The sequence below is a fragment of the Lepus europaeus genome, chromosome 12 (assembly GCF_033115175.1).
Source record: "Lepus europaeus isolate LE1 chromosome 12, mLepTim1.pri, whole genome shotgun sequence".
Classification (NCBI taxonomy): domain Eukaryota; kingdom Metazoa; phylum Chordata; class Mammalia; order Lagomorpha; family Leporidae; genus Lepus; species Lepus europaeus.
In genome coordinates this window covers 9255020-9268690 of record NC_084838.1, presented here as the reverse complement: position 1 = coordinate 9268690, position 13671 = coordinate 9255020, and the positions used below count along the sequence as shown (strand labels likewise).

General features: G+C 42.2%; 1 long non-coding RNA gene across 1 annotated transcript in view; it reads left to right on the top strand.

Annotated features, from left to right (window-relative positions):
* The window catches only part of LOC133771557 (uncharacterized), a 59196-nt gene extending 49488 nt beyond the window's left edge, over positions 1-9708 (top strand). Inside the window, exon 3 of the long non-coding RNA XR_009867588.1 lies at positions 8399-9708. This is a non-coding gene — a long non-coding RNA (uncharacterized LOC133771557). The remainder of the gene's footprint in view (positions 1-8398) is intronic.
* The last annotated feature ends 3963 nt before the right edge of the window (positions 9709-13671 follow it).

Sequence of the window (13671 nt, the reverse complement as noted above, 5' to 3'; positions counted from 1 at the left end):
GCAGAAGAGCTGGAACTCGAACTGGCCCTCTGATAGGAAATGCGGGTGTCCCAAGTAGCTTAACCAACTGTACCACAATGACACAAAGCCCATCCCTCATTTCATTTTCTTAATGACATCTTTTGAAGTACAAAAGTTTTACATCTTACTGAAGCCATTTTTTTAAAAAATGATCTACTTTATTTGAAAGGCAGAGCAACAGAGACAGGAGAGATACAGAGAGAAAGGGATCTTCCAATTGCTGGTTTACTCCCCAAATGGCTGCAACGGCCAGGGTTGGGCCAGGCCAAAGCTAGGTGCCCAGAATTCTATCAGGGTCTCCCATATGAGTATCATGGGCCCAAGTACTTCTGCTGCTTTCCTAGGTGCGTTAGCAAGGAGCCAGATAGCTAATGGAGCAGCCAGGAATTGACTCTGATATGGGAAGCTGGCAATGTGGCTTAATCTGCTGCCCCATAACACAAACCCTAATTTATTTCTCTTATGGCCCGTATCAATGGTGTCATGTTTAATAGTTTTTGTCTAGTCCAAGGTCACAAAGAAATTTTTGAATACATTTTGTAGTTGTAACTCTTAAACCTAAGTGTATGATGCATTGAGTTATTTTTGTGTCTACTGTAAAGAAAAGGTTTTTTCACAGATACTCAATGTTACCAGCAGGTTTTGTTGAAAAAACTATCATTTTTCCCCACTGAACTGTCTTGGCATCTTTGCCAAAAATCAATTCATCAGAGGTCTGTTTTGTAGTAGAGCTGGTTACATCATTGCTTGCAAGGCTAGCATCCTATAGGAACACTAGTTCGAGTTCTGGTTGCTGAACTTCCAATTCAGTTTCCTGTTAATGCACCTGGGAAGGCAGCAAAAGATGGCCCAAATACTTGGGCCCCTGGCACCTATGTAGGAAAACAGTATGGAGTTCCTAGTTCTTCGGTCTGGCCTAGACTTGCCTGTTACAGTCATCTGAGGAGTGAACTAGCAGATGGAGCATCCTTTTTTTTTTCCCCCTCTCCTGTTCAAATTAATATTTTTTAACAACCAACAAATCAGAGCCAGCATTGTGGCACAGAGGGTAAATGTGCCACTTATGACACTGGCATCACTTATGGGCATTGGATCGAGTTCAGCTGCTCCACTTCCAATCCAGCTCCCTACTAATGTGCCCAGGAAATCAATGGAAGATGGCCCAAGTTCTTGGTCCCCTGTACCCATGTGGAAAACCTGGATGAAGCTCCTGGCTTCAATCTGGTCCAGCTCTGGCTGCTGCAGCAACTTGGGCAGTGAATCAGTGGACAGAAGATATCTCTGTGTGTCTCCCTCTCTTAACTCGCCTTTCAAATAATTTTTTTAAACGAGTCAACAAATCACATACACAAGGAAATATTACTGAACTCTCAATCTAGTTCCAGTGACTATCCTTACAAAAATATCACACTGCCTTGACTGTTGTGACTTAATAATTTTTGAAATTGTGTAGTTTTTCAACTTTGTTCTCTTCCAAAATTGTATTAGCCATTCAGTTACTTCGAATTTCCATATAAACGTTAAGATTTACCTGCCAATTTCTACTTTATTCGTTACCTGGTAGGCAGAGGTTTCGTCCAGCAGTTAGAATGCCACTAGAGATGCCCACATCCTATACTGGAGTACCTGGCTCAAATCCCAACTTCATGATAATGTATGTCCTGGGAAGCAGCCATTTGAGCAGGATGGCTCAAGTGGCTGGGTCCCTGTCACTCCTATGGAAAACCCAACCGAAGTTCCATGCTTGGGTCTGGCCCAGCCCTGGCTATTTTAAGTTAGCTGAGCTTTTATAGATTATACTGAATCAATATAACAATTTACAGAGAAATGCCACCCTACCAATATTTTGACTTCTAATTCATGAATATAGTATGTTTTTCTATTTTGATCCTTAAAATTTATCTCAGTAATATTTCAGAGCATTCAGTATATGTCATATTCCTTTTGTTAAATTTATAAATATTTTGAAGCAGCTATAAATAGAATTTATATCACATTTATTTTTGGGTAGTCATTAGTATATAAAAATATAGATGAGATATGTATGCTGGTCTGTCAATCTGTTTTGGGATTTTTTTTCCCTTAGGAACAAACACACACACATGTATATGATTATGCAATGTACGAATAAAGGGTTTTAATCCTTCCTTTCCAACTCAGATGCCCTTTTTCCCTTTACTGCACTGGCTACAACCTCTGACACAATACTGAAAAGTAGTAGTAAAAACAGACATTCTTGCCGGCGCCATGGATTAACAGGCTAATCCTCCACCTTGTGGCGCCGGCACACCGGGTTCTAGTCTCGGTTGGGGCGCCGGATTCTATCCTGGTTGCCCCTCTTCCAGGCCAGCTCTCTGCTATGGCCCGGGAAGGCAGTGAAGGATGGCTCAAATCCTTGGGCCCTGCACCTGCATGGGAGACCAGGAGAAGCACCTGGCTCCTGGCTTCGGATCAGTGAGATGCGCCAGCCGCAGCGGCCATTGGAGGGTGAACCAACAGCAAAGGAAGACCTTTCTCTCTGTCTCTCTCTCTCACTATCCACTCTGCCTGTCAAAAAAAAAAAAAAAACAAAAAACAAAAAAAACAGACATTCTTATCTCTCCTTTTCCCAGTCTTAGGGAAAATAAATTGATCATTTTACCATTAAATATTATGCTAGCTATGGGTTTTTCATACACACTTTTTCTCAGGTTGTGGAAGCTGCCTTCTATTTCTAGTTTCTTGGCAGTCTGTATCACGAATGGCTCTTGGATTTGGATTTTGGAAAACTTTTTGTCTACTGATATAACCATGTGTTGTTTGTTTGTTTTTTACAATTTATTTATTTATTTGAAAGAGTTACACCGAGAGAGAAAGAGAGGCAGAGAGAGAGATTGTCCATCTGCTGGTTCACTCCACAGATGACCAGAGCTGTGCCAATCTGAAGCCAGGAGCCAGGAGCCTCCTCCGGGTCTTCCCACACAGGTGCAGGGGCCCAAGGACTTGAGTCATCTTCTACTGCTTTCCCAGGCCATAGCAGAGAGCTTGATCAGAAATGGAGCAGCCAGGACTTGAACCGGCGTCCATAAGAGATGCCAGCACTACAGGCAGCAGCTTTACCCACTATGCCACAGTGCCGGCCCCCAGTCATGGTTTTGTTTGTTTCTTTTGTTTCATTTTGTTTTGTTTTACTTTATTGATTTGAGAGGTAAAGAAACAGAACGAAAAGGGCAAATAGGAAGCTTCTATCTGCTAGTTCATTCCTCAAATGCTCATATAGTAAGAGCTGTGCAGAGACCAAAGCTAAGAGCCAGGAAACTCAATCCAGGTCCCCCACATGGATGGCAGGAGCCCCATTACTTGAGCTATCACCACCACCTCACAGGGTCTGCATTAGCAGTGAGCAGAAGGCAGTACCAAACCTAGGACACACTGCTATGGAATGCAAGCATCTTAATCAACATCTTAACCACTAGGCCAAATGCCTGGGTTTTGTTTTTACCTTTATTTTGCCAATGTGATACAATACAGAAATCAGCAACTATGACCTGTATATCAGCTATTGTTTTAAAGACGTATTCATGTATTTGAAAGGCAGTGTTGGGGCCGGCACTATAGCATAGTGAGTAAAGCCACCACTACCTGCTAGGACACAGCATCAACATCCCATATAGGCACTGGTTCAAGTCCTGGCTGCTCCAGTTCCAATCCAGCTCCCTGCTATATGGCCTGGGAAAGCAGTAGAAGGTGGCCCAAATCTTTCTCCACCTGTGTTGGAGACCCAGAAGAAGCTCCGGGCTCCTGGCTTCAGGTTGGCGCAGCTCTGGCCATTGCAGCCATCTGGGGAGTGAACCAGCAGATGGAAGACTCTCTCTCTCTCTCTCTCTCTCTCTCTCTCTCTCTCTCTCTGTAACTCTTTCAAATAAATAAGTAAAACCTTGGCCAGCGCCGTGGCTCAACAGGCTAATCCTCCACCTTGCGGCGCCGGCACACCCGGTTCTAGTCCCGGTCGGGGCTCCGGATTCTGTCCCGGTAGCCCCTCTTCCAGGCCAGCTCTCTGCTGCGGCCAGGGAGTGCAGAGGAGGATGGCCCAAGTCCTTGGGCCCTGCATCCCATGGGAGACCAGGAGAAGCACCTGGCTCCTGCCATCGGATCAGCGCGGTGTGCTGGCCGCAGCGCGCCAGCCGCGGCAGCCATTGGAGGGTGAACCAACGGCAAAGGAAGACCTTTTTTCTCTGTCTCTCTCTCTCACTGTCCACTCTGCCTATCTTAAAAAAAAAAAAAGTAAAACCTTAAAAAAAAAATAGAAAAGAAAAGAAAAAGAAAGGCAGAGTGACAGAAAAGAAAGGAAAGGAAAGGAAAGACATATCTTCCATCTGCTAATTCACTCTCCCAGATGGCTTAACAGCCAGGTCGGGGCAATGGAAAGCCAGGAGCCAGGAACTCCATCTTAGTCTCCCACTTGGATGGCAGAGGCCCCAGTACTGGGCTGTCTTCTGCTGCCTTCCCAGGCACATTAGCAGGAAACTGGATTGGAAGCAGGACAGGCAGGATGCAAACTGGCACTCTAGTTTGAGATGCTGGTGTCACAAGTGGCAGCTTAACCTGCTGGCCATAACTGTCTATTTTTATAATAAAGTTTTCCTGGAAAATATTAATATATAGTCTATGGCTGCTCGAGCAGTGAAATAGCATAGCTGAGTAGTTTCAACAGAAACTGTATGATCTGAAAACCTAAAATATTTACTATTCTGCCTTTCAAAACATTGGTTGACATTTGGCATACTGCATTGATTGATTGATTTATATATATCAATCCAAGCTTGCATTCCTGGAATAAATCCCAATTGGCCATGGAATATAATCATTACATGCTGCTAAATTTTGCTGGCTAATACTCTGATTAAAGTTTTTTATTGTTCATAAGAAATACAGGTCTGCAGTTTTCCTATCTTTATTTGGCATTGTTATAAGTAAATTAATATGCTCACACAATGAGTAAGAAAGCATTCCCTCCTCTTCTATTTTTTTTTTTTTTGAAGAATTTTTATTTGAATGGCAGAATTACAGAGAGAGATTGATTCCATCTGCTGGTTCACTCCTCAAATGGCCACACTGACCAGAGCTGGGTAAGGCTGAAGCCAGGAGCTCCAGCTGAGTCTCTTCCATGAGTACAAGGGCCCAAAAGACTTGGGCTATCTTCTGCTGCTTTCCCAGGAGTGTTAGCAGGGAGCTACATTAGAAGTGAAGCTTGGACTTGAAACAATTCCGTGGTTTAACATGCTGCGCCACAGCACCAGCAACTCTTCTAAGAGTTTGTGAAGGATTAGTATTATTGCTTCTTAAATACTAGAATTCACCAATGAAATCACCTGGGTTTGGGCTTCTCTTTGTAGGTTATTCTTTTTTTTTTTTTTTTTTTTTTTTTTTTTTTTTTTTTTTTTTTTGACAGGAAGAGTTAGACAGTGAGAGAGAGAAAGATCTTCCTTTGGTTGGTTCATCCCCCAAATGGCTGCTATGGCCAGCGTGCTGCGCCAATCTGAAGTCAGGAGCCAGGTGCTTCCTCCTGGTCTCCTATGCGGGTGCAGGGCCCAAGCACTTGGGCCATCCTCCACTGCACTCCCGGGCCACAGCAGAGAGCTGGACTGGAAGAGGAGCAACCGGAACAGAACCACAGGCAGAGGATTAGCCTAGAGAGTCGCGGCGCCGGCCTGTAGGTTATTCTTTATTACAGGTCTTTTAATATTTTCTATTTCCTCTTAAGTCAGTTTAGATACTCTGTATTAAGAATTTGTCCTTTTCATGTAAGTTGTCTAATTTGTTGGAATAAAGTTATTCTTCAAATTCTAACTCTTTTAATTTGTAATGAAATCCCTTCTTTCTGACTGGTAATTTATGGCCTCTATTTTTTTGTCAGTATAGGTAGAAATTCAATTTTGTCCATTTTTTCAAAGAATCAACTTTTAGTTTCATTGATTTATTCTGTTTTTCCATTTTCCATGTGTTTTCCATTCTAATCTTTATAAAGTATTTCCTTCTTTTTGCTTGCTTTTAGTTTAATTTGGTCTTTACCTAGTTTCTTATGATGGAAGTGTGGGTTACTGCTTGGGACACTTCTACTTTTTTAATGTACAGGCATTGCAAAAACTGTAAGTCTTCCTCCAAGTACAATTTTAGCTACATTAATACATTTTGATATGTTGGATTTGCACTTTCATTCGATTAAAAGTGTTAAATTTTGCTGTAGAATGTCTTCTTTCATTTGTAAATCATTTGTATTAATTTCAAGTATTTGAGCAGACTATGGATTTTATCCTGTTCTAAATCTCTAAATTAAGTTCATGTGGTCAAAGAACACATCTTGTTCAATCTTTGAAAATAACTGAAGTTTATTTTATGGCCCAGAATATTCTTTTATTGCCATCTCAAATCTGCTATTGGGTCCCTCCTAGTTAAGTTTTTATTTAAATTATACTTTTCAATTCCAGGGTTTTAGTTTTCTCATAATTTTTTTATGGAGAACTCTTTGTTTTAAATCATTGTCAGCATATTTCCTTTTAATTCTCTAAATATGATTCTCTTTATTTCTCTTAAGTATCTATAATGGTTGCTTTGAAGTCTGTGAGTCAGATCCAATATCTGGGGCTCACTCAGTTTCTTTAACTTTGAAAAAAAAATTTTATAAAGAGAACATATTTTCATAGGTACAATTCTAAGAACATAACATTTTCCCCTCCCTCAATCCCCTTCCTTTTTTTTTTTTTTTGCAAAAACATAATTTCAAGCCACTCTGTAATCACAAGCTTAATGTACCACTAACCATATATTCAACAAGTAAAAGGTAGAAAGACCACAGTTCAACAAGTTATAAACAAGGGCTAAAAACAAGCAAATCACAAGATGTCTGTTTTATTTCTTTTCACCTTTTTGTATTTTATATCAGATAAAGTATATAATATTCGTCTTTTGGGGACTGGCTTATTTCACTAAGCATAATGGTTTCCAATTGCATCCATTTTATTGTGAAAGATACGATGTCATTCTTTTTATAGCTGAGTAGTACTTCATAGTATATATATACCATGTTCTTTATCTGGTCATTGGTTGATGGACATCTGGCTTGATTCCATATCTCAGCTATTGTGAATTGAGTTACAATCAACATGGGGGTACAAATAACTCTTTCATATGCTGATTTGGGTAAATTCCCAGAAATAGGATGGCTGTGTCATATGGTAGGTTTCTTTTCAGATTTCTGAGAAATCTCCACCTGTCTTCCATAATGGTTGCATTAGTTTACATTCTAACCAACGGTGTGTATTTGAGTAACTTTTTCTTCACATCCTCACCAGCATTTATTATTTTTTGATTTTTGGATGATGATCATTCTAACTGGGGTGAGATAAAAACCTCAGTATTTGCAATTCCCTGATGGCTACTGATCCTGAGCATTTTTTCATTTGCTTGTCAACCATTTGTATTTCATCCTTTGCAAAATGCCTGTTCATGTCCTTTGCCCATTTCTTAACTGGATTGCTTGTTGTGTTGTTGTTGAGCTTCTTGAGCTCCTTATACATCCTGGATATTAATCCTTTAAGATATTAATCCTTTAACAGTTGCATAGTTTGCAAATATTTTCTCCCACTCTATCAGTTGCCTCTTCACTTTGTTGAGAGTTTCCTTTGCAGTACAGAAGTGTCTTAGCTTGATGTAACCCCATTTGTCTAGTTTTGCTTTTATTGTCTGTGCTTCTGGGGTCTTTTCCAAAAAGTCTTTACCAATGCCAATGTCTTGAAGAGTTTCCCCAATGTTTTCTTCTAGTAACTTGATGGTATCAGGTCATATATTTAGATCCTTGATCCATTCTGAATTGATACTTGTATAAGGTGTAAGGCAGGGCCTACCGCCTGAGGTGTCAGCATCCCATATTGGTGCAGGCTCATGTCCCAGCTGCTCCTCTTCTAATCCACTCTCTACTTAACAGCCTGAGAAGGCAGCAGAAGATGGCCCAAGTGCTTGGGTCCTGTATGCACGTGAGAGACTGAGAAAAAGCTCCTGGCTCCTGATTGGCTCAGCTGCAGCTATTGCAGCCATTTGGGGAGTGAACCAGCAGATGAAAGACCTTTCTCTGTCTCTCCCTGTCTATAACTCTACCTCCTAAATCAACAAATAATTTTTTTTAAGTTTTCTAGGGTTTCTATTCTGTTCCATTGGTCTACATGTCTATTTTTGTGCCAGTACCAGGCTGTTTTGATTATAATTGCCCTATAGTATGTCTTGAAAGCTGGTATTGTGATGCCTTCAGCTTTGTTTTGGTTGTTTAAGATTGCTTTTGCTATTTGGGGTCTCTTGTGTTTCCATGTGAATATTAGTATTGGTTGTTTTTTTTTTTTTCTAGATCTGAGAAGAATGTCCTTGTTATTTTGATTGGGATCCCACTGAATCTGTAAACTGCTGTGGGCAGTATGGACATGTTGATGATATTAATTCTTTGAATTCATGAACTTAGAATACCAAAAAATGGAAAAAATCTTCCATCTCTTTCATGTTTTCTAATTTTCATTGTAGAGATCTTTCATATCCCTGGTAAAATTTATTCCAAGGCATTTAATATTTTTGTATCTATTGTGAATGTGACTGACTTTACAAGTTCTTTTTCAGTCATAGAATTATTTGTGTATACAAAGGCTATTTTTGTATGTGATTTTATATTCTGCAGTTTTACCAAACTTTCTTATGAGCTCCAATAGTCTCTTAGTGGAATCTTTTGGTTTCCCCATTTATAAGATCATGTCATCTGCAAACAGGGATAATTTGCCTTCCTTCTTTCAAATTTGTATACCTGGGGATGGTGCTGTGGTGTAGGTTAAGCCTCTGCCTCCAAGGCTGGCATCCCAAATGGGCACCAGTTCAAGTCCCGGCTGCTCCACTTCTAATCCAGCTCCCTGCTAATGGCCTGGGAAAGCAGTAAAAGATGGCCTAAGTGCTTGGGTCTCTGCACTCAAGTAGGAGACCTGGAAGAAGCTCCTGGCTCCTGGCTCCAGCTTGACCCAGCGCTGACTGTTGGCAGCCATCTGTGGAGTGAACCAGCCAATAGAAGATCTCGGTCTCTCCCTCTGTCTATAACCCTGCCTCTCAAATGAATAAATTCTTTAAAAAATCACATCCCTTTGATTTTTTTTCTGTCTCAATGTCTCTGGCTAAAACGTCCAGAACTATATTGACTAGTAATGGGCTCACTCAGTTTGTACTGATTTTCTTTCCCCTCAGTATGGATCAAACTTTGCTTGTGTTATAATTTTTTTCCTGAACACTGAACATTTAAACTAAAGTGCTGTTAGAAATTGTGGATTATCTTCAAAATTTATATTTATTAAATAAAAGATTTTTAAAACAACAGTAAAAAAAAAAAAAAGAAATTGTGGATTCTGGGGAGTCAGCGCTGTGGCACAGCAAGTTAACACCCTGGCCTGAAATACCCACATCCCATATGGGTGCCAGTCCTAGTCCCGGCTGCTCCTCCTGCGATCCAGCTCTCTGCTATGGCCTGGGAAAGCAGCAGAACATGGCCCAAGTCCTTGGGCCCCTGCACCCACGTGGGAGACCCGGAAAAGCTCCTGGCTCCTAGCTTCCGATCGGCACAGCTCCAGCCATTGTGGCCAATTGTGGAGTGAACCAGCAGATGGAAGACCTCTCTGTCTCTACCTCTCTCTGTGACTCTTTCAAATCAATAAAATAAATCTTAAAAAAAAAAAAAAAGTGGATTCTTTTTCCAATCAAAAACAGAAGAAAAGAAAGGCTTTTTTTCTTTTGCTAACAATGCTGACTAAATTTGTGATGTCTGCCTGTGTTGTGGTTTCTGACCCGATATGTAAGGTCCTCCTAGCCCTCACATCATTTTTTTTCTTTTTTTTTGAAGCCTGACTTTCAGAGGTCACCTCTTTGCATAGTTTACTGTTCAAAGACTAGTCAGAAGTGGAACTCAACTAACCGTAAGCCTTTCACTCCCCATTGATGGATCTGTGGTCATAATGAGCTGCGTATACTTCAGGACTTCAAGTCTGTTTTTACTCTCTTCTGGGCTTGCTTTCTCACACATCCCTTGCACTGGTCAGGGATATGTGCAGAGCCTCACATCACACTGGTTTCTGAAGTGCCTAAAACCTCTGGTCAGGGTGGGTGTTGTGGTGAAGCAAATTAATCTGTCACTTGAGACACCTGCATCCCATAGCAGAGTGCCTGGGATCAAGTTCCACCTCTGCTTTCCCATCCATTTTCCTATTAATATACTTGAGAGGCAGTAGATGATGATCCAAGTAGTTGGCTTCCTGTCATTCACATGGGAGACCGGATGAAGTTCCTGGCTCCTGGCTTCAGCCTGGCTCAGCCCTGGCTATTGTGAACATTTGAGGAGTGACCCAGCAGATTGAAAACTGGGGTGTCTCTCTCTTGCCCTTCCTTCCTCCCTGCCTCCCTCTATCATGGTGCCTTTCAAGTAAATAAATAAAGCTCCTTCTAAAAAACAAAAAAAAAATTTTTTTTCTATGTTCTTTAAAAAGCATAATAAATAAAAATAAAACCTCTGGTCAACTCAGGATATCTGGAAAACTTGTTAAGCTCCCTGTAGTTGTCTCACCTCTCAGACCTTCTGAAACCCAAGACCAAGCAAGGGGCAGATGTTGTGGCTTAGTGAGTTGGGATGCCCAAATCCCTATCAGATTGTCAGTTAAGTGTCCCAGCTACTCTTCCTTCAATCCAGGTTCCTGCTAATGCATACTGGAGGCAGCAGATGATGGCTCAAGAGCTTGGGCACCTGCCACCTATATGGGAGACCAGGATGGAGTTCCTGACTTTCTTGGCTTTGCCTTGGCCATCTGAGAAAGATCTCTGTGTGTGTGTGCCCTCCCTCTGTCACTCTTTCAAATAAACAAACAGATAAATAAATCTGTTTAAATAAAGAAAAAGCCCAAGCTAGTCAGATAGGTCACTGTTTGTCCAAAACAGAACTGTAACCTCAGGCTAGCAGATTTGTTGCCTCCACCCCACCCCACCCCCATTTCATTTGCCACCAAGATCATCACTTTTAACTGACAATACTACAAATACACTAAACTCCTCCTTAAGCAGAAGTAAACCTATTGGTTTTCATGGTCTCCCCATTTTAGTTGAACTACCACTGTGTCAAAGGTAGGAGAAATTGGAACAATCCCAACACCACAAACTTACACCCAAGTTCACTACATTTCATGAATAAGTGCCTTTTAATGTGTGTAAGCCTTTGGTTGTCTTTAACAGTTCTGTCCAATTTTACAGTTGCTTTTGGGAAAGAAGATTTTTTTGATCACTTCATTCACTAATGCCAAAAAAAATTTTTTTTCCTCACGTATGCTTCTAACAAACCTCATAAGGGACCAAATTATGGTGTCTAAAAAATAAAAATACAAAAAAATCCTGAGGGTTGAGCTTGTGGCATAGCAGTTAAAGCCTCTGTCTTTGACGCCAGCATCCCATATGGGCGGGCACCAGTTCAAGTCCCAGCCTCTCCACTTTTGATCCAGCTCCCTGTTGGTGTGCCTGGGAAAGCAGAAGATGGTCCAAGTGCAGCTCCTGGCTTTGGCCTGGCCCAGCCCTGACCGTTGCTGCCATTTGGGGAATGAACCAGCAGATGGAAGATATCTCTGTCTGTCTCTCTCTCTCCCTTCCTCCTTCTCCCTCTCTCTCCCTGACTCTGCCTCCCCTTCTTTGTAACTCTTTCAAATAAATAAATAAATATTTTTTAAAAAATTCTGATCTCAGTGAAGTCAAATAGCTAATTAAACCATCTTCCTGGAATTAGACCCAAGTACTACAGCATCTAAACTGTTCAAATACATCCTAAAATACACTTGAGAGAGAAAACTTTCCTGGGAGAAGGCAAAGGAATAAAGTCACTCTGGGATTTCAACTCCATAAAGCAACAATCCAAAAATGTGAATTATTAAAGAATTACTTTCTGGCCGGCGCTGCAGCTCACTAGGCTAATCCTCTGCCTTGCGGCGCCAGCACACCGGGTTCTAGTCCCGGTCAGGGTGCCGGATTCTGTCCCGGTTGCCCCTCTTCCAGGCCATCTCTCTGCTGTGGCCAGGGAGTGCAGTGGAGGATGGCCCAAGTGCTTGGGCCCTGCACCCCATGGGAGACCAGGAGAAGCACCTGGCTCCTGCCATCGGATCAGCGCGGTGTGCCGGCCGCAGCGCGCCTACCGCGGCAGCCATTGGAGGGTGAACCAACGGCAAAAGGAAGACCTTTCTCTCTGTCTCTCTCTCACTGTCCACTCTGCCTGTCAAAAAAAATAATAATAAAAAAATAAAATAAAAAATAAAGAATTACTTTCAGTTAACATTTCCTGAAATCCCTAAATCTTAGAATCACTCACCAGTATCTTCCATGTATATATTTAAATAAACTGAACCAGATCTAGAGCAGCCATGACTAAGGCAGGCATACATAGACAACCTCAGACCTTGTCACCAGGTAAGTATTCAAATAGGTCCTAGGCAAAACAGTACACTGAGTGTTCTAGATGGCCACTGTCACTAAAAGTAAGCCCTTAAGCATGCCTGAGTATCTGTAATGAGTCCCAGTTACACTCTTAGCTCACCTGGTCACCCCTATTCCAAGACCAAGAATCTGGATTTTTTTTTTTTTTTAAGATTTATTTATTTGAAAGTCAGAGTTACACAGAGAGAGGAGAGGCAGAGAGAAAGAGAGAGACAGAGACAGAGGCAGAGAGACAGAGAGATCCTCCATCCGATGGTTCACTCCCCAGACAGCTGCAACAGCCAGAGCTGCACCGACCTGAAGCCAGGAGCTTCTTCCAGGTCTCTCACGTGGGTGCAGGTGCCCAAAAACTTGGGCCATCTACTGCTTTCCCAGGCCATAGCAGAGAGCTGGACTGGAAGTGGAGCAGCCGGGACTAGAACTGGCGCCCATATGGGATGCCAGCGTTTCAGGCCAGGGTGTTAACCCGCTGTGCCACAGCACCGACCCCTTTTTAAAGATTTTATTTATTTGAAAGACAGAGTTAGAGAGAGAGGTAGAGACCGAGAGAGAGGTCTTCCATCCGCTGGTTCAATCCCCAGAAGGCCACAATGGCTGGAGCTGTGCCAATCCAAAGCCAGGAGCTTCTTCTGGTTCTCCCACGCGGGTGCAAGGACCCAAGGACTTGGGCATCTTCTACTGCTATCCCAGACATTAGCAGAGAGCTGGATTGGAAGAGAGCAGCCGGGACGAGAACCAGGGCCCACATGGGATGCCAAGCGCTTCCGGTCAAGGCTTTAACCCGCTTCACCACAGCACCAGCCCTGAATCTGGGTGTTAATATCAGACCTGTCAGCTAATAACTGGGTAGTTTGAAAGCACTATCTCCTACACTTGCCAAATTTCAAGCATCACCTAGAATCTGGATTTTCCAGATCCCAATCCTCTCCCATTCCAGACCTAGCAAATAATTCCTAATCAATCCATGCCCCTGAATTTTCCCTGCCTGTTGATTATCCCTCAAATACCATATTTCTTGGTCAGTTTCCACAGCCTCCATGCTGCCTGTTTCCTGACCGAACCTAATCATGTCAACAGTTTACCTGCCCTATTCATATTCACCTAACAACGTTCCAAAGGCTTCTACTGAATAGT